This window comes from Brienomyrus brachyistius, chromosome 2, assembly GCF_023856365.1.
Source record: "Brienomyrus brachyistius isolate T26 chromosome 2, BBRACH_0.4, whole genome shotgun sequence".
Taxonomy (NCBI): domain Eukaryota; kingdom Metazoa; phylum Chordata; class Actinopteri; order Osteoglossiformes; family Mormyridae; genus Brienomyrus; species Brienomyrus brachyistius.
The window spans coordinates 43,614,005-43,633,317 of NC_064534.1; the positions used below are offsets into that span (position 1 = coordinate 43,614,005).

General features: G+C 45.5%; 2 protein-coding genes, 2 non-coding genes and 2 pseudogenes across 4 annotated transcripts in view; 2 read left to right on the top strand and 4 right to left on the bottom strand.

Annotated features, from left to right (window-relative positions):
* LOC125715120 (uncharacterized) overlaps positions 1 to 19,313 on the bottom strand; it is a 1,180,389-nt gene that overhangs the window by 467,976 nt on the left and 693,100 nt on the right. The window lies entirely within an intron of this gene.
* LOC125715114 (uncharacterized) overlaps positions 1 to 19,313 on the bottom strand; it is a 935,270-nt gene that overhangs the window by 221,089 nt on the left and 694,868 nt on the right. The window lies entirely within an intron of this gene.
* Positions 15,530 to 15,648, bottom strand: LOC125730807 (5S ribosomal RNA). Its single transcript, XR_007391097.1, has one exon. It is a non-coding gene; the product is annotated as a 5S ribosomal RNA (ribosomal RNA).
* Positions 16,726 to 16,834, bottom strand: LOC125731939 (5S ribosomal RNA; annotated as a pseudogene).
* Positions 17,398 to 17,516, top strand: LOC125732033 (5S ribosomal RNA; annotated as a pseudogene).
* On the top strand, positions 18,598 to 18,716 carry LOC125730726 (5S ribosomal RNA). The gene has a single exon (XR_007391018.1). It is a non-coding gene; the product is annotated as a 5S ribosomal RNA (ribosomal RNA).

Here is a 19,313-nt window from a genome sequence, read left to right on the forward strand (position 1 = left end):
CTGTGGCAAGTCTTATTTCATTAAAAGACTGCTTGAGAATGTGGATTGTACATTGCCCAGAGTGCCTGAAAACGTCGTATGGTGCTATTCTTGCTGGCAACCATTGTATGATGATTTGTTGTGCAAAATAAAAAATATTAAATTTGTGGAAGGAATCCCAGAGTCTCTGTGTGACGATGAACTTTTACCATCAAATAAAATTAATTTGATCATCATTGACGACCTTATGGAAAAAGCCAGCGATAACGGCGAGGTGGAAAAAGCTTTTACCAAGTACACGCATCACAGAAATCTAAGCGTCATATATCTGGTGCAGAATCTTTTCTTCCAAGGTAAGAAGAGCCGGACCATCAATCTCAATGCTAATTATATCGTATTATTTAAAAACCCCCGAGATAAATTACAGACGAGTGTATTGGCAAGGCAGATGTACCCGCGGCATTCAAATTTTTTTCTAGAAGCTTTCGAAGACGCTACAAAAGTCCCTTACGGATATCTGTTGGTGGATTTAAAAGCCGTGACACCCGAGGACTGTAGGCTCAGAACAGGAATGCTTCCACCCGAGTGGCCGGCTGCTTACGTGCTCAAGAAAAAATAATAATGTCGGCTCGTATAAAAAGAAATTGGAGTGACCTGAAAGCTTTATTTGACAGTAACGCCAGACAGAGAAAGAAAATTTTAAAGACGGCATCTCCGGGTTTGCTGAACACTCTTTGTGAAATAGCTTTGAACGTGCTGTGCGGCAAGATCCCGTTAACCAAAGCCCAGATTGTACAACTAAAAAAGCAAAAGAGCGGCATTAAACTATTGGCAAACAAACGGGCATCGTTTAAAAAAAAGAAGAAGGCTATTATACAGACCGGTGGGGGATTCATTCTACCACTGCTAAGTGTCGCCATACCGTTTCTCACCAGTCTTTTTCAACGGAGCTAAGTAAATGGAACACGCTAGGAAAATGTATCTGGTCCCTAAGGCACAGCTTGAAAAACTGCATAATGCCACATCTCCTAAAGATACGATAAGACAGACTGCCGAAAGCGAATTGGACATTGCAATACGCAACATTTTATCAAGAACGGATGTTGCTGACCACGAAAAGGTCCGCTTGTACACAGAGGTGCTACAGAGATATTTGACTTTGGCCAAGCAAGGTAATAATGAGCCCTTATCATTAACACTTCCTCCTGAAGACCCCATAATAGATAATGCTGTGGCGGCACGTGCCACCGTTGCTGGGGATTCCATTATGGATGAAGTCATTAAAAATGTTGCTTCGCGTAACAAGAAAAAGGCTGAATATATAATGGGTAAAATGCTTGAAAACTCTGCCGTCACTGCGTGGAATCCACGCGGGGAGTTTGTTTTTAATGGTACAACTATCGCTGGATCCCACATGCTCGATTTGCTTAAAAACATTACCAACCCGCATAACGTGAATGAGGGGAGAAGGCCTGTGGGGTGGGGAGAATTTCTACAAGGCCTGGCTAGACTCAACATGCCTTGCACCCTCATACCTAAACAAGATGTTGGACGTCTCATAGAGTCGATCAAGAACAAGCCCCGCACCGAGGAGCGGCGTGACGGGACACCCCGAGATGGTCGGTCACCGCGAACCCCCTGGAAATTCTTAAGACCCGACTGGCTTGTGTTTTAAAATGCTTTTGTACTTACTTAATTAAAACACTCAAACGTGATATTTTGTCTTTGTGTTTTTTATTTGTCATGCACAATCTTTTTCAAAGCCTTACAACATCTCACCATCTGCATTTTGGTAAACATATTTTTCACACGATTGATATATTTAAATTTAGAAACAAAATGAGAAACCATAGCATCGTTCTTTTTTAAATCATTGCTATAAAACGATAGAATTTTGCAAAAAGAAAAGCCTCTACAGCGGTTAATTAAATAAAAAATGCAATGTTGTCCACACGTCACACTGAGATCGCTTTGAAGCTGCTTCGCGTTGCAAACGAGACGGTCACAGTGCCTTGTCATAAAAGCGTTTATGGCCCTCGGAAAGCTGGGGTGATCCGGAGGATTTCCGTACGAGTCGAAAAACTCTGCGGTGCTGTCAGTACCGATGAAAAGCGCCAGCCAGTGCTCACCGGGTGCCCAACTCGGATGTGTGTTGACGATGAAGATTGCGGGTAATTTTTCAAGTTTTACAGCCTCCAGCTCGTCACAAGCCAACACCCCATAAAAATGTCTAGCAGTCCAGCGGTTTCTGCCAAGGATGTTGGATAGCTCCAATGTGTTCATGACTAGTAGTAATCGTACAATACATTTCTCCTTTGGTTAATCTCGATTATATTGTCGAATGATGGGTAAACTATCAATGTCGCAGTCCTGGCCAGCGGCTGTCGGAACCTCATCTCCAGGCGCATATTTCCGCTTTTAACCATGGAGAGATGCTGATTACATCCCTCGTCGGGTGACAAGTTAAAGGCGTACAAAGTGTAGCCATTTATGTACTCGTTTCTGTCAACAGCGAAAGGCTCGTTTTTCAAATGTCTCCCCGTAGCCAAAATCAAACTGTAATATTCACGGGCCACGTTTCCTCGGATAAAATCTGGTTGAAAGGGTTTAGAGGGATACTGCTGGCCATCTACGTAAAGCGCTACAAATTCAGCGTCGTAATGTTGAAAATTGAAGGGGTTTCGATCGTACGCGCCCATAAAACCCATATTATCTACAAGCCCGATAACTACGGTTTTAGGCAGCTGACCTAGAAACAAATTTTCTTGAGCGCAGACACGGCTACCCGCGGCCACAATAAAAGTTTTCATACATACTCTCTCGATCGGGTATTTCGCGTTGGCTGTCAGCAATGCGCTCGCGTGCCCCAGTTTGACAGCCGTCGATACAGAAACTTTTTTAACAAAGAGGGATGCAGATACTATTTTGAGCGAGTACTGCTCAGCTGCATCACCGCTCATGAGGCAAAACTCATCTTTGTTTCGGACCATTTTAATTTTGACGTCGACCCCATTTAGCATTAGCCGCTCCTGAAAAAATATGTCAGAGTGTATTGGGCCCATCAAATCGAAAACGCTGCTTCTTGCCGAAAATGCGGCTCTTTTCTCTAGCCCCGCGTTAAGGCCTTGCGGGTCTGTCTCATTCATTCCTGTACTGCTGTCTTTGAAAAACAACCCGCAGGTAAACTGTCTGGAGAGCGTACCGACGCTATAATTAAGCAGGCACTCTATCATCGCTCTGTAAGGGTAAGTGTTGCTAGATTGGCTCACGAGCCGGTCACCCAGGGATACGTCCACTTGTGAGAAAATGGAGGCGATCGGGTAATTTATGACTCCCACATTTGCCCCTGCGTCAATGTTTGTACCGTTAGCTCTTGTGATCCGACACCGGAGATGCAGTAGTGTGTTGTTGAGATCTAGGTAATCTTCCCCATTACCGGCGATAAAAAACTCCAGGGGGCCATTATCAGTTAAGGCTGAGAGTGGTGGCACCTCCACGTATATATTCTTATCAATGCTTGCTTGCGTGTATGGTAATGCAAAAATATCCAATTCTGATTTCATACACTCTTCCGACATGTTGTGAATGAGGGCCATAGTTTTAGAAAATGTATCTTCTTCTCTGTGCTTTTTTGGCCACCTTCTTCTCGCGCAACTTTTTGACTACTGTGACTCTCTTGGGTATTGCTTTGCGTTTTTTAGCGGAGGTAATTCGATCCCCAGGGGGTCTATGACGCTTGCCGCGAGCAAGCACCATGAGCCCCGAGCCCTCTTGCGGCTGTGCTGTCAATTGACCCGTCATGGCTCCTGTTACTACGTCTTTAACGATATTTTGGGCGGCCGATTTTAAATGTGGTTTCGCCATATTGAAAGTCCTTTTCAGAAATGGCACAGCCATTCTGAGGAGTCCTCGAAAAAGCCCTCCCAGACCCCCACCGTACATAACGGGGGCTCCATTGTATCCGGGTAGCCTGTTACCCGCTTCGTTTCTGTAGTATTCCACATATCTATGTGGATCTGAAAAGCCGTCGGCGCTGTACATTATTGGGGGTAGTACTGCTTAACCGGTCTGAAATGCAGTTTTACGAGCGTTTTCCCGTATCGGAAGGGTATCGCCTTGTTCTGGTCAGACTTTAACTCGATGACAATGTTATCAATGTGATTCTTGCAGAGCGACACGTAATGAATCCTGTCGTAAGATATTGTGACCATCGAGTTGTGTTCCCCCGCTATATGTACGCTCCGTAAAAGAGGCACGTGGCTGTCACCCACTCTTTGATGCTCGACAATGTCTGAATACACGTAAATCGTGTAAAAACCGGCGCTTATGTTGGCGGGGTACGGTGCCGCTGGTCTATCACCAATCTTCTGAAATACATCAGGCACAAACCCCAGCATCCGTGCAAGGTTACCTTTCGCTTTAAAGGCAACGTGCGGTGGTCCAATCATATACACTTTGTTTTTTATCACGCTATAGTCAAATTTTAGTTTTGACACTCCTAGAACCGCATTCGTCTCACTGATTAGTTTTTCAATATCTCGGTAATACCCCGCCTTTAGCTTGTACTGTAGGGTCGACGGTATCGACATCCATCCTGTCACATAAAATAAGGTGTCTTCTTCTTCTACCAGCGTATCCCATGTACGCGGGTAATGGATTTCAGCTAGGCCTACTTCCCATTTACCATTCAGTTCAATCGGCTTGGCTAGTTTTGTAGTGTAGCTCGATATGGTATTGTGTGGGAAAACATCCATAGACGCATTGCTTGGGAGCGTGACATAAAAGCCGCTTTCTTCCATGGCCGCTTTTGGTGGAACTGAACACTACAAACACGCCCCGTCGCACTTATATGTCAACTACTTGTTTAGCAGGAACCCAGCTGTTAAATTTGTCTGGCCATCCCTGCCATTTCACTAAAAACATTTTTTTACCACGCTGCGTTTTTTCCGCAACGATTTTCTCAACTTTGAAGTTTTTGTCTTTGTCTAGTCTGATCTTTTGTAGCTCTTCGGCGTAAAATGTCCCCTCTATGATTTCGCCATCATAATCTTTTAACCTATACACCGGCGGTGCTCTAGGTAGATGTTCGGCGACGGTAAAGTACTCGTCCGTAAAAGTTTGCTCGTATCCTTTGGTGGATTTTCCCCGTGCTTTAGACACCCTGACCACATCTCCAATTTTAAACTTATAGCGGTGCTTTTTAGATGTACTCGGCATCAAACCATAAATGTTGTTGAAGACATGGGCCGCATTCTGTGCATTTACCTCAACCGGTTTCATTTTAATGGTACTGTGGTGGGTGTTATTGTACGCTCTCGCTAGGTCTTGTACAATGTCCACATACCTTCTTGTATTATAAGCTGTAAAATAACGCCACATTCGTGTCTTTAATGTTCGGTTAAACCTTTCCACTACAGACGCTTTGACATCGTTACCAGTGGCGAAATGTATTATTCCATGTTTCTCGGTAAGCTTATGAAACGACGCGTTAAAAAACTCTGTCCCGTGGTCGGTTTGTAGCTTTTTAGGGGTCCTGCCTTCAGAGAGAATGTTTTCAAACACTTTCTTTACCTCTGCACCCGTCTTGCTTTTAAGACATCGAACCCATGCGTATTTTGATAGAATGTCTATACATGTTAACATGTATTTAAAATCGTCATTCTGTTCCATGTAAGCCGACATGTCCACCAAGTCAGCTTGCCATTGAGAATCGATATTAGTCACAAAGACTCTGTTCCTTTTAAAGTTAAACCTGATCGGTTTATGTAATGTGTACGCATCTTCACCAGATAGCCATGTACCAACTTGTTTCTTATTTATATTACACGCACCTTCTTCTTCATCTATCAGAGATCTGTATAATCTATCGGGACCTCCAAAAGACCCAGGGTTTGATGGTGTATAATAGACACGTTTCAAGCGCTTGTCATCCATCGTGGACCTCTAGCAATAATGACAAAGTGTTTTTGAGTCAACTCATTTTATTTAGAACGCATGCAAAAATGGTCAGAAACATTTTGATCACATAGTTCAGCGTTTACACATCAGCCTGGGGTTGTTTGTATGTGTGCAAAATACAGAATTCATTATATGCGTCATCTATAGCCCCCTCGTAATCTGCCCCTTCAACTTCACGTTTCAACTCGCGCAATTTCTCCCGCACGTTTATTTCATCTTTAAGATCACACATGACAGCCTCAACAGCGCCCTGTACTTTCACTGGTGAGGGGTGGGGATTGAACACCGACACCGCTTTCGTGATGATGTGTTTAAACCATGGTCTATACAGCTTTTTGACCAACTTTTCAAAATTGTGAAAGAAGTAAAATGGCTCGGGGTCGTACAGGCACGTGTGCCGACGCTGGCTAGGATGCATCACAGAGCAACCTACACAGTCCTCTTTCAAGTCCTCCTCGATCACATGATCCAGAATGCAGGCAAGTGCCCCTTTGATAATTTTCATGGCCGAGTCAGTGATGCTCCCATCCACAACATCTTCAGACAATGACAGCGCAGCAAAACGCTCGCAGAGTTCGTCGATCGTCGGTGACGGGGACCGTGGTGCTCCCAAGAATACATGAGGGGTCGCCGCTGCAGCCTCAACCATCGATGACGGCCATTGCGCCCATGTTGGGCTCGAAGGGGGTGCCGATGAAAGGCACGGGTCGCCATACGATCCCCATGATGCGGCCTGCTGAAGGTCAAAAGGCTCTGGTGAGTTGTCAAGTCGCAGCCCAAAAGTCGATTGCGGTATCGGTGGCCGCCGAGGGCAGGTTTCAGCGTTGTTCAGCAGCAGTCCAAAAGTATTCTCTTCTATCAGTGGCAGCGTGATCGTTTCAGGAGATGGCGGGATAGTCGAAATTGTCTGTTTGCACGCCATTGCAAGCTGGGGAGTTGTGTCTCGTTGTCTTTGAGTGCTGGCTCACAGGAGCGATGGGTATTAATACATTTTTCACCATGGTTAAGTACAGCCTTCTCTCATCTTATTGGTTGCTACTGCCACAAATGGGGAGGGGCTAATGATCCCCCCGTCGATCTCACTTTGTTCAAACTTTTTCTCGAGTTTTATACAGATACATTCTTTATACGAGAATATGCTGCACAGAGCCCCATGCTTGCGCTGTCTCCACGGCTTGCGGGGTGCCCATGTTGGGTTTAGCGGCACTAAGTCACGGTTATGGAGCGTCGCTGGTGTCATCAAACTCATGGCTGGCACTGTCTGTATGAGACAATTTGACAATTGCTCGCCATTTGACAGTTGCTTGACGCAACGAGCTGGCTCAATAAAGGAAATGCAGCGTGGATCTACGCGCATGCGCTCGCTTAAACAAGAATTAACCGCGTTATTCCTTGATTATTGCTATCGAAAATGCTCAGACCGCTTTACTTTATTATTCACATTGGCAGAAAAGTGCTTAATTCCCTAAAAACATTACGGTTATAGGGGTTTTATTTGCTAAAACAGGCGCTCCGCCGGCGTCGCCATTTTGAAAGGGGAGGCGGCGTGGGTGCGCATGCGCCAAGCGCCGGACTAGCGATCGGCCATTCCGCCCCGCGTTGTTCAAACAGACAAGTCGCATGTGTCGGAGCTCCGGGATCGTTTCGTCCTATTTCTTCTAAAAGTTTGCCGCTTGCATGCTTTCTTCAACCTGGTAAATATAACTAAAGTCTTTCGTGTTGGTTAAATGTAATGAGTGTACTCTTCTTTTAAAACGGCGGGGTGTATGTTTGTTGGTTTCGCTTGTTTAAATTTGCTCTTCTGCTGCTTCTTTCGGGCATGTTTGTTTAAATTCACCCTGCTTTTTCTTTTAAAATAACCCTAAGGGTTTTCTTCTTTAACACATTTGGTGCTTTCTTCTTTTAAAACATTTGGGTGCTTTCTTTTAAAATACGCCGCGGCGCTTACTAACAACACAGGGCCGGACGGACGCCCCCGCTGAACGTGTATACGCTAGCTTGCCATTATCCTGCTCTATGTTTTATTATTCCTTAAAAACGTAATTAAAAAACCACACTGATAAAATACATGTAATGTATTTTTATTCTATTAAAGTTTAATCTCCCAAACCCCCCCTATCGGCACCACGTGGCATAAGCATGTATTGATACCATATATGGGCATAAACTCTCGACCAATCAGAATCAAGGATACGCTACTTCCTCTTATGACGTCAGAAGCGGAGAATTAAGCTCCGCCCAATGTACCACCTAACAATATATTGTGAATTACCGCGGCCAACCTGCTCTTTTAAATACAGCTTTTAGCAAGTTTTGAAAGGAGGAGAAGAGCAGACCTTGCTATGCCATATCGAGTCTTTTGTGGTGAAGTGGTTTTTGCACAGAAAACAAAGCGGTGAGTTGAAGAGGAATTATATCAGTACTTTGTTTAAAACTGTGTGTAACAAGCTGTCTCTTCATTATTAACAATAAGTTGTAAAACGTGAATGGGGAGTGACAGTCTTCAAGTTTGTGAGAAGATCGCGCCCTGGTGGAATAAAGGCACGAACAGCTTACAGCAGCTAGAATTACCAGGCAGTATTTACAGTAAAACGGTGTGTAAAAGCTGCCTTTATGAATGAGAGAAAAAAAAAATATATATATAAAATAGTAAAATGTGTAATCGTAGTTATTGTGCACATGATATTTTGGATTATTTCAATTAAGTGTGTCACTGATTTATGTTATATATGATTATTATGCTTTACAGTAATTTTATTTAATATTAATATTTATTTACAATGTTGTGTTGAATGATTAGATTTAATTATTATCTTATCTTATTCTCAGTTACAGTACTGTATTATTTCATGTATTACATTATCGTTCAGTATGTTCCCTTAGTTAATTGTAATATTAGTTCCTACTTGCCCTGGTACACGGGGGACAGTTTAGAGTGTAGCGCGGAGTGGAGACGGAGAGTGGAGCGCGGCTGGAAGGTTGTCAGTACTGTATTGCCGAGTAGTGTTTATTAAAGAGAATTGTAATCAGGAACTGTAGCCCGCTCATTACCCACAGCCCACAGAAGAGACTGGCACACGCTACCCAGTGTCAAGAAATAAGGGTTACAGGCTGGTGGCAGCGGTGTTTCTGTAATTCAGAATAATTCGCCAAGGCATTCAACTCTTTTTTTTTTGGCGCGGAAAATGGCCGCGGTGTACGCGCGTATTTTGTGAGTCGTTTGTGTAGTGACACGGACTCTTGCGCAGTTAATCGGGCACTGCCTGTAGTACAAAAAGTGGAACGTATTCTTTTTCCCGTTAATCTTGAGTTGCGTAGTACTGAACTATGTCGCTGCAGTCGTTGGTTAATGATCTCGAGGACGACGATATGCTTCAAACCGACGGCGCGCACAGAGCGGCCCAGCGAGGTGCGACACCGAAGGCTGCGATACATTACAGGGTGGAGCTGCCGCCATGTTTTCATGGAGACGGTAAGGACAAGGACAGTTTTTCTCTGTGGAAGACTAGGCTGGAGCTAGCCGTTAAAGCTTGCGCAGACGGACAACCCCTAGATATTGCCACTATTCTTCCCACTCGTCTTAGTGGGGACGCATTAGCCTACTGGCTATCTTTGCCACCACACGTACAGCAGGACTATGAGGAGTGTGCAGCTAAGCTGAATGAGGTTTTTGGCCGGAAGGAATTTTTGCTTCACTTGCAGACCTTTGTGAATGCCCGACAGCGTGCGCCTAAGGAGCCTTTAGAGGTCTACGCTGCAGAAATCACAAGGCTGGTGTTGGAAGCATTTCCTAATTACGGTAAGCCAGCTGTTACCATGGAACGTTTTAGAAGATTTGTCGCTGGTCTGGATCCGGTCCTTCAAGCTAAATGCCATGAACATGGTGCTGCTACTCTGGAAGAGGCGTTGGCTGTGGCATGTAAGTGGGAACGTGCGCAGGAAGCTTTAAAACTCCTTCCTCCACCAATGGTTTCACAAACGCCTTCATTTCCTACCACCTCCCTTGCATCTCAAGGGGAACCACTCTCAGCTATGGTACATACCAAACATGACCATCGTCAGTCAGACCAATCTGCAGACCTTTTTAATGTTGTTAAACAACTTTCAGATGATGTCCGTGCACTTAAATTGGAAGTCACTCAGCTTGGGAGATATCGTCCCTTCTCGGCCAGTCCTTGTGGTCCCCATGCTGATTTTCCCAGACACAAGTACGATCTGGCATCTGAACTGAGGCATGAGCGTGGAAGAGAACGTTCTCGACGCTCCCCATCTGTGTCTCCTGAACGGGGTATCTACTCTGCATCTAACTACCATAGATCCAGTGGATCATACGGCGAACATCGCAACCCCAGATACTCGCGCCGTGATGGACATCGCTCTCCTACACCCCCACCTTCCCCATATCATCAATATGACGATCGCTCTACCAACAGCCATAGTTATTACAGAAACTACAGCACAGATAGGCATCGCTCTCCTGACCCCTACAGGGAAAGGGAAGCACCCCGAGGCGATTCCTCTAGATATGCCTCTTATTCTCCTCCACGTTACGCTAGGAAACCCAGATATGACTCACCCCAGGCACGCTCATCTAGAGAACGATACCTTGTGAATGGGGAAAGGAGCCGTCGTGTGAGTTTCACGGAAGATCCCTCTGAGTCGGGAAAAGACTGGTAGCAGGTACTGAGGGCCAAGTGGCTGCTACTATGGGTGTTAAGGCCCAACATCAGGTGTTGCCTTCCGAATGCAGGACTCCAACACGTTATGTGATGACGGTTATTGAGAACGTTGCCACTAGAGTATACCTGGACACAGGTTCAGACATATCACTGATTAGTGAGGCCTTTAGAATGTCTATTCCATCTCTCCGAACAAAGCCCATGCAGCGCTCTCAACTCTTTCCCCGGTCGGTGACTGGTGACTATTTAGACAACCTTGGCACGCTTTCCATCACGATCAGACTCTGTAATGAGGTTTTCACTCACTCAGTCCAAGTAATCAGAAACATTACACAGCCGGTAATCTTAGGGTGGGACTTCCTACTCCTGCACCATGCTGTTATTGACTTGCGTACAGCTGTTTTTAAGGTAGGGAATCGCACTAGTGTCCCCCTCCTGTGCGATACAGAGACAGCTCTTCTGAGATGCAGTGCTGTCACCCTAGCTCCTGTCTTAGTTTCCGCCATGTCACAGATGACCGTTCTAGCTAAGGTTCGGCCAGCTGTTGGCATGCCTGATGTTGAAGCCGATTATACGGGTATTCTAGAGCCAGAACCACCAGGCTACCAAGGTCTGTTGGTGGCACGTACGCTTGCTCCTGTAAAGGCAGGACTGATTTACGTCAGAGTGATGAATCCAACTAATACTGACCTTCAGATTCCAGGTGAAACTAGGCTAGGAGATTTCCATCCGCTGGGAACAGACAGTGATCATGACTACTGTGTAGTAGAAGCTAAAGTAGCCACAGTTACTTCAAAAACAGGACCCTCCCTTCAGCAGTCAGTGCCAAATGTCGACCTGAATCAGACAGAACTTACTCCTGAGCAGAGACAACAGCTTGACGCTTTACTGCTGACTTACAGTGACATTTTCAGTGTTGATGATCATGACTATGGATGCACTGATGTAGTCCAACATCGCATCAAAACCGCGGAGGTTCCACCTATCAAACAAAGAGCATACAGAACCTCTCCAAACATGAGAACAGAGATAGACAGGCAAGTGCAGCTGCTCCTTTCACAGGACATCATTGAGGAAAGTTGTAGCCCTTGGTCCTCGCCAGTTGTTCTTGTCCGGAAGAAGGATGGCAGCTACAGATTCTGTATTGATTACAGAAAATTGAATGCAGTGACCATTAAAGATTCATACCCCCTGCCACGCCCGGCAGATGCACTTGACAGCCTGTCCGGCGCATGCTGGTTCAGCACAATGGACTTATCAAGTGGGTATTGGCAGGTCAAGCTTGATCCACATGACAAGGAGAAAACTGCATTCAACACAGGAAGTGGCCTATATCAATTTAAAGTTATGCCCATGGGTCTTACTAATGCCCCACCTACTTTCCAAAGACTGATGGAGTTAGTGCTTCAGGGTCTGCATTGGAAAGAATGTTTAATTTACCTGGATGATGTCCTTGTGTTCAGTCGTTCCTTTGTGGACCATCTACACAGCCTTGGAGAGGTGTTCAGCCGGTTCCGTGCTGCTGGTCTCAAGTTGAAAGCCAGGAAGTGCCAAATAGCACGATCACAAGTCACCTTCCTGGGACACGTGGTCTCCAGCTGTGGACTCCAGCCGGATGCAAGGAACCTTGAAAAGGTTTGTGGATGGCCTACACCCAGAACAACTACAGAGGTGAGAGCATTTATTGGATTGTGTTCCTATTACCGTAGATTTGTCAGGAACTTCTCTTCCATTGCTGCCCCACTACATGCTCTCACCCAAAAAGGGGCAATATTCAACTGGACTGTCGAATGTGACGATGCTTTTCAGTCGCTGAAACATGCTCTCACTCAACCGCCTATTGTAGCACACCCCATATTCACTCAGCCCTTCTTGCTGTACACTGATGCTTCACAGGACAATATTGGCTCAGTGCTGGCTCAAAGACAAGACAATAAGGAACGTGTTATAGCCTATGCAAGTCACACGCTCAGCTCTTCTGAAAGAAGATGGTCTACTTTTGACCGTGAACTTTGGGCAGTTGTTTGGTCTGTGAGGCATTTTAAACACTTTTTGTCCGGTAGCTCTTTCACAGTGGTCACGGATCATAAACCCCTCCTGAGTCTGAAGAAAGCTTCAGTGGATAATGATCCGACTGGCAGACGCAGTCGATGGATACTCGAGCTGGACGTATATGACTACAACATTGTACACCGGGACAATGAAACTGAAACTCAACACTGCCCCAACACTGAAACTCAAAGCAAAGCTGTTCAGTGTGTCATCTCCACTATCACCTCCACAGACAGGATTATTCCCCCTCTTCAGAGTGACAGGAATGACAACACTGCCTCAGTTTTCTCTGAAGTGCGTCACACCTTTTCAGTGGACTTCGCAGAGTTGCGGGACCAGCAAAGGGAGGATAGATGTCTCATGGAAGTTATTGCATGGTTAGAGGGAAGTGAGTCCAAACCACCGATAGGCCATTTGAGACACTCCTCTCCCACCTTGCGGAAACTTTGGCATGAGTTCCCTAGATTGGTACTTCAGCATGGGATCCTGTGCAGGAAGTTTAAAACAGGCCCATACGCACCTGCTTCTTTCCAAGTTGTTCTGCCTGCTACTCTCATCCCCACAGCTCTCGCAACGTTGCATGGTAACCAATTTAGTGGTCACCAGGGTGCAGAGCGTACACTGTTGAGGGCCAGACGCCTCTGCTACTGGCCATATATGTCCCGTGACATCCAAAAGTTTTGCACAGAATGCTTGCCATGCCAAAAACGAGGATCTCCTGTTCCACGTGAAAGAGCCCCACTACAGCCCATTCAAGTGGAGCGACCCTTCCAGAAGGTTGCTGCAGACATCACTGAGCTGCCTGTCACCACACAAGGTAACAGGTATGTGCTGGCAGTAATGGACTATTTCACACGATATGTTAACCTCTTTCCATTAAAGGATCAGCGTGCAACTACCGTGGCAAAGTGCATTTTTGAGGACTACATAAGACAACATGGCTTGCCGCAGTCTATCCACACAGACCAAGGACGGCAGTTTGAATCAGACCTCATTAAGCATCTCTGTTCCTTACTGGGTATTACCAAAACACGCACATCTCCATATCATGCGCAGTCCGATGGTATGGTAGAGAGACTGAACCGGACACTGAAAGATCAGCTTGCAAAGTATATATCGCATTCTGGTGGTGAATGGGATCAGTATTTGCCACAAGCTGAACTCGCTTACAACTCAAGTGTTCATACAAGCACCGGATTTTCCCCCTTCTTCCTAGTTCATGGCAGAGAACCAAATTTGCCTCTCGATATTGTGTTGAACTGTAGTCCAGCTGTGACTTCCCCCACACCTGGTTCACCAGCAGAATATGCCAAGCTGATTGCTGTGCGGTTGTCATGTGCTTTCAAGGAGGCAGCCCTGAACAGTGATGCGAACAAACAGCACCAAAAGACTCAGTATGACAGGAAAGTGGTGTTTCATCCTCATCAGCCGGGTGACCTGGTTCTCTTGGATGACCCAGCGCAGAAGATGAACAAGCTTGCTCCCAGGTGGAAGGGGCCATTTGTGGTCCAGCGTCGGTTGAGCAGAAACAGACACCCCGGTGTCACCTATGAGATCACCAACCCGGGGAACGCTTGCTCCCGGACATGGATTGTTCATCATAATCGGCTAAAAGCCTACAAAGGGACTTTGCCAACCCCTCCTACCGGTACTCTGGCACCCTCTGTGCCAGCTGATGGGGATGGGGCAGTGATCTCAGCTCCTCCTCTTACTGCTTTGTCAGGTGCCCTGCCTTTTTGCCCCCCTGTTTCCCCACAGGTTTCTGCTTCGGCCAGAAGGCAGCCAGTGTCCAATCTGCCCAGGGCTGCTCCTCTGAACCATGTCCCCTCCTGTTCGCAACCCCCCAGTCCTTGCCCCTCTGTCCCGGCATCATCGGTTGCCCCAATGGATGGTAGTACGCCCAGTTCATCACCTCAGGTGCCCCTGCGCGTCACGTCCCGCTGTGGACGCTGGATTCGACGACCAGCTAAATACAAGGCCTTTGTTACTTAGAAGGTTTTGGTGGGACACGTATGGTCCCTACATGTTTTTTTTGTGTTGTGGTTACATATTGTACCGTCTGCACATGCCGGAAATATTTGCGTGTGTTTCAGGCCGTGGATTTTTTTTTTTTTTTTTCCTCCAGCGCAGATGCTCTGTTTTCGTTATCAATGTTTTCTGTAGTGTTGTGTTAGACAACCAAGACCTACTTTAATGAAGTCCACGGAATGTATGTATGTTGAGTTGTTAGGTACGGGATAGTTAGTCGTTGATGGCTGTATATAGGGTTTATCTTTCATTGTTCTGTTTGTACGTGTTGTGTTGAAATGAGGACATTTCTACCCCAGCAGGGAAATACTGTAATCGTAGTTATTGTGCACATGATATTTTGGATTATTTCAATTAAGTGTGTCACTGATTTATGTTATATATGATTATTATGCTTTACAGTGATTTTATTTAATGTTAATATTTATTTACAATGTTGTGTTGAATGATTAGATTTAATTATTATCTTATCTTATTCTCAGTTACAGTACTGTATTATTTCATGTATTACATTATCGTTCAGTATGTTCCCTTAGTTAATTGTAATATTAGTTCCTACTTGCCCTGGTACACGGGGGACAGTTTAGAGTGTAGCGCGGAGTGGAGACGGAGAGTGGAGCGCGGCTGGAAGGTTGTCAGTACTGTATTGCCGAGTAGTGTTTATTAAAGAGAATTGTAATCAGGAACTGTAGCCCGCTCATTACCCACAGCCCACAGAAGAGACTGGCACACGCTACCCAGTGTCAAAAAATAAGGGTTACAAATGGAAGGGGAGTGATAGATTTAAACTAATCGTGAAGTGGAGCGCCCCAGTATAAAGAAAAAGTGAGAAAAGCTTACAGCACCTGGTATTCCCAGGTGGTCTCCCATCCAAATACTAACCAAACCAAACCCTGCTTAGCTTCCGAGATCAGACGAGATCGGGCGTGTTCAGGGTGGTAGGGCTGTAAGCGAGAGATGCTACCAAAAACAGCCCTTTTGCATTACACGCCTCTATACATGCCAGTTAGTCCCATTGGATCCTACTCCTGTTTTTTTTTTTTTTTATCTGACTCACACTGCAGCCCCACCATCCAATCGGCAGCGCCGGACCCACACCAAACATTCACCAAACTACTCAGCCGGCAGCCGACCACAATTATTCCATTCTTTCCGCATCCGCACACTTCCTTCTCTTTAACTCCTTTTCACTTCCGCACAGGTTAATCGCCGCACGTCCCCCGCCAGCAAACATTACTCCTTTGCCTACCGCATGCAGGCTTCTCTTAACGACCCTCTGTAATCAACTCCGCTAACAGCCACAAAATCTCCGTCGCACGAAGCCCTCTGGTAGCTGCTGAATCACATGCTTCCCCAAAACGTCGCGCTGTCAGAACACTGGGAGCTACACACACGAACAAGTCCATACTGCAGGCTGCAGCCAGAACAATTTTCTACATTAAAACATCGACGGCCTCTTCTCTCTAAAAATTAACCAGACCACTTCTACCACAAGCAAAGAAGTTTCCATCCCTAATTCCTCTGTGATTCCCACTAACCTAAACATTAAGTTGGCATTGAAGGGTGTGAATTACCCCGGCCAACCTGCTCTTTTAAATACAGCTTTTAGCGAGTTTTGAAAGGAGGAGAAGAGCAGACCTTGCTATGCCAATAATATCGAGTCTTCTGTGGTGAAGTGGTTTTTGCATAGAAAACAAAGCGCTGAGTTGAAGAGGAATTATATCAGTACTTTGTTTAAAACTGTGTGTAAAAAGCTGTCTCTTTATTATTAACAATAAGATGTAAAACGTGAATGGGGAGTGACAGTTTTCAAGTTTGCGAGAAGATCGCGCCCTGGTGGAATAAAGGCACGAACAGCTTACAGCACCTAGAATTACCAGGCAGTATTTAGAGTAAAACGGTTTCTAAAAGCTGCCTTTATGAATGAGAGAAAAAAAATATATATATAAAATAGTAAAATGGAAGGGGAGTGATAGATTTAAATTAATCGTGAAGTGGAGCGCCCCCTGTATAAAGTAAAAGTGAGAAAAGCTTACAGCACGTGGTATTCCCAGGTGGTCTCCCATCCAAGTACTAACCAGACCCTACCCTGCTTAGCTTCCGAGATCAGGCGTGTTCAGGGTGGTATGGCCGTAAGCGAGAGATACTACCAAAAACAGCCCTTTTGCATTACACGCGTCTATACATGCCAGTTAGTCCCATTGGATCCTACTCCTGGTTTTTTTTTTTTTTATCTGACTCACACTGCAGCCCCACCATCCAATCGGCAGCGCCGGACCCACACCAAACATTCACCAAACTACTCAGCCGGCAGCCTACCACAATTATTCCATTCTTTCCGCATCCGCACACTTCCTTCTCTTTAAGTCCTTTTCACTACCGCACACGTTAATCGCCGCACGTCCCCCGCCGGCAAACATTACTCATTTGCCTACCGCATGCAGGCTTCTCTTAAAGACCCTCTGTTATCAACTCCGCTAACAGCCACAAAATCTCCGCCGCACGAAGCCCACTGGTTGCTGTTGAATCACATGCTTCCCCAAAACGTCACGCTGTCAGAACACTGGGAGCTACACACGCCAACAAGTCCATACAGCAGGCTGCAGCCAGAACAAAAAAAAACAGGAGTAGGATCCAATGGGACTAACTGGCATGTATAGATTCGTGTAATGCAAAAGGGCTGTTTTTGGTAGAATCTCTCGCTTGCAGCCATACCACCCTGAACACGCCCGATCTTGTCTGATCTCAGAAGCTAAGCAGGCTAGTGTCTGGTTAGTACTTGGATGGGAGACATCCTGGGAATACCAGGTGCTGTAAGCTTTTCTCACTTTTACTTTATACAGGGGGCGCTCCACTTCACGATTAATTTAAATCTATCACTCCCCTTCCATTTTACTATTTTATATATATATATATATATTTTTCTCTCATTCATAAAGGCAGCTTTTACACACCATTTTACTTTAAATACTTCCTGGTAATTCTATGTGCTGTAAGCTGTTCGGGCCTTTATTCCACCAGGGCGCGATCTTCTCACAAACTTGAAGACTGTCACTCCCCATTCACGTTTTACAACTTATTGTTAATGATAAAGAGACAGCTTTTTACACACAGTTTTAAACAAAGTACTGATATTATTCCTCTTCAACTGACCGCTTTGTTTTCTATGCAAAAACCACTTCGCCACAGAAGACTCGATATTATTGGCATAGCAAGTTCTGCTCTTCTCCTTTCAAAACTTGCTAAAAGCTGTATTTAAAAGAACAGATTGGCCGGGGTAATTCACACCCTTCAATGCCAGCTTAATGTTTTGGTTAGTGGGAATCACAGAGGAATTAGGGATGGAAACTTCTTTGCTGGTGGTAGAAGCGGTCTGGTGAATTTTTAGAGAGAAGAGGCCGTCGATGTTTGAATGTAGAAAATTGTTCTCGCTGCAGCCTGCAGTATGGACTTGTTGGTGTGTGTAGCTCCCAGTGTTCTGACAGCGCGACGTTTTGGGGAAGCATGTGATTCAGCAGCTACCAGTGGGCTTCGTGCGGCGGAGATTTTGTGGCTGTTAGCGGAGTTGATAACAGAGGGTCGTTAAGAGAAGCCTGCATGCAGTAGGCAAAGGAGTAATGTTTGCCGGCGGGGGACGTGCAGCGATTAACCTGTGCAGTAGTGAAAAGGAGTTAAAAAGAAGGAAGTGTGCGGATGCGGAAAGAATGGAATAATTGTGGTAGGCTGCCGGCTGAGTAGTTTGGTGAATGTTTGGTGTGGGTCCGGCGCTGCCGATTGGATGGTGGGGCTGCAGTGTGAGTCAGATAAAAAAAAAAAAAAAACCAGGAGTAGTATCCAATGGGACTAACTGGCATGTATAGACGCGTGTAATGCAAAAGGGCTGTTTTTGGTAGCATCTCTCGCTTTCGGCCATACCACCCTGAACACCCCCGATCTCGTCTGATCTTGGAAGCCAAGCAGTGTAGGGTCTGGTTAGTACTTGGATGGGAGACCTCCTGGGAATACCAGGTGCTGTAAGCTTTTCTCACTTTTACTTTAAACGGGGGGCGCTCCACTTCACGATTAATTTAAATCTATCACTCCCCTTCCATTTTACTATTTTATATATATATTTTTTTTCTCTCATTCATAAAGGCAGCTTTTAGAAACCGTTTTACTCTAAATACTGCCTGGTAATTCTAGGTGCTGTAAGCTGTTCGTGCCTTTATTCCACCTGGGCGCGATCTTCTCACAAACTTGAAGACTGTCACTCCCCATTCACGTTTTAGAACTCATTGTTAATAATAAAGAGACAGCTTTTTACACACAGTTTTAAACAAAGTACTGATATTATTCCTCTTCAACTGACCGCTTTGTTTTCTATGCAAAAACCACTTCGCCACAGAAGACTCGATATTATTGGCATAGCAAGGTCTGCTGTTCTCCTCCCTTCAAATCTTGCTAAAAGCTGTATTTAAAAGAGCAGGTTGGCCGGGGTAATTCACACCCTTCAATGCCAGATTAATGTTTAGGTTAGTGGGAATCACAGAGGAATTAGGGATGGAAACTTCTTTGCTGGTGGTAGAAGCGGTCTGGTGAATTTTTAGAGAGAAGAGGCCGTCGATGTTTGTATGTAGA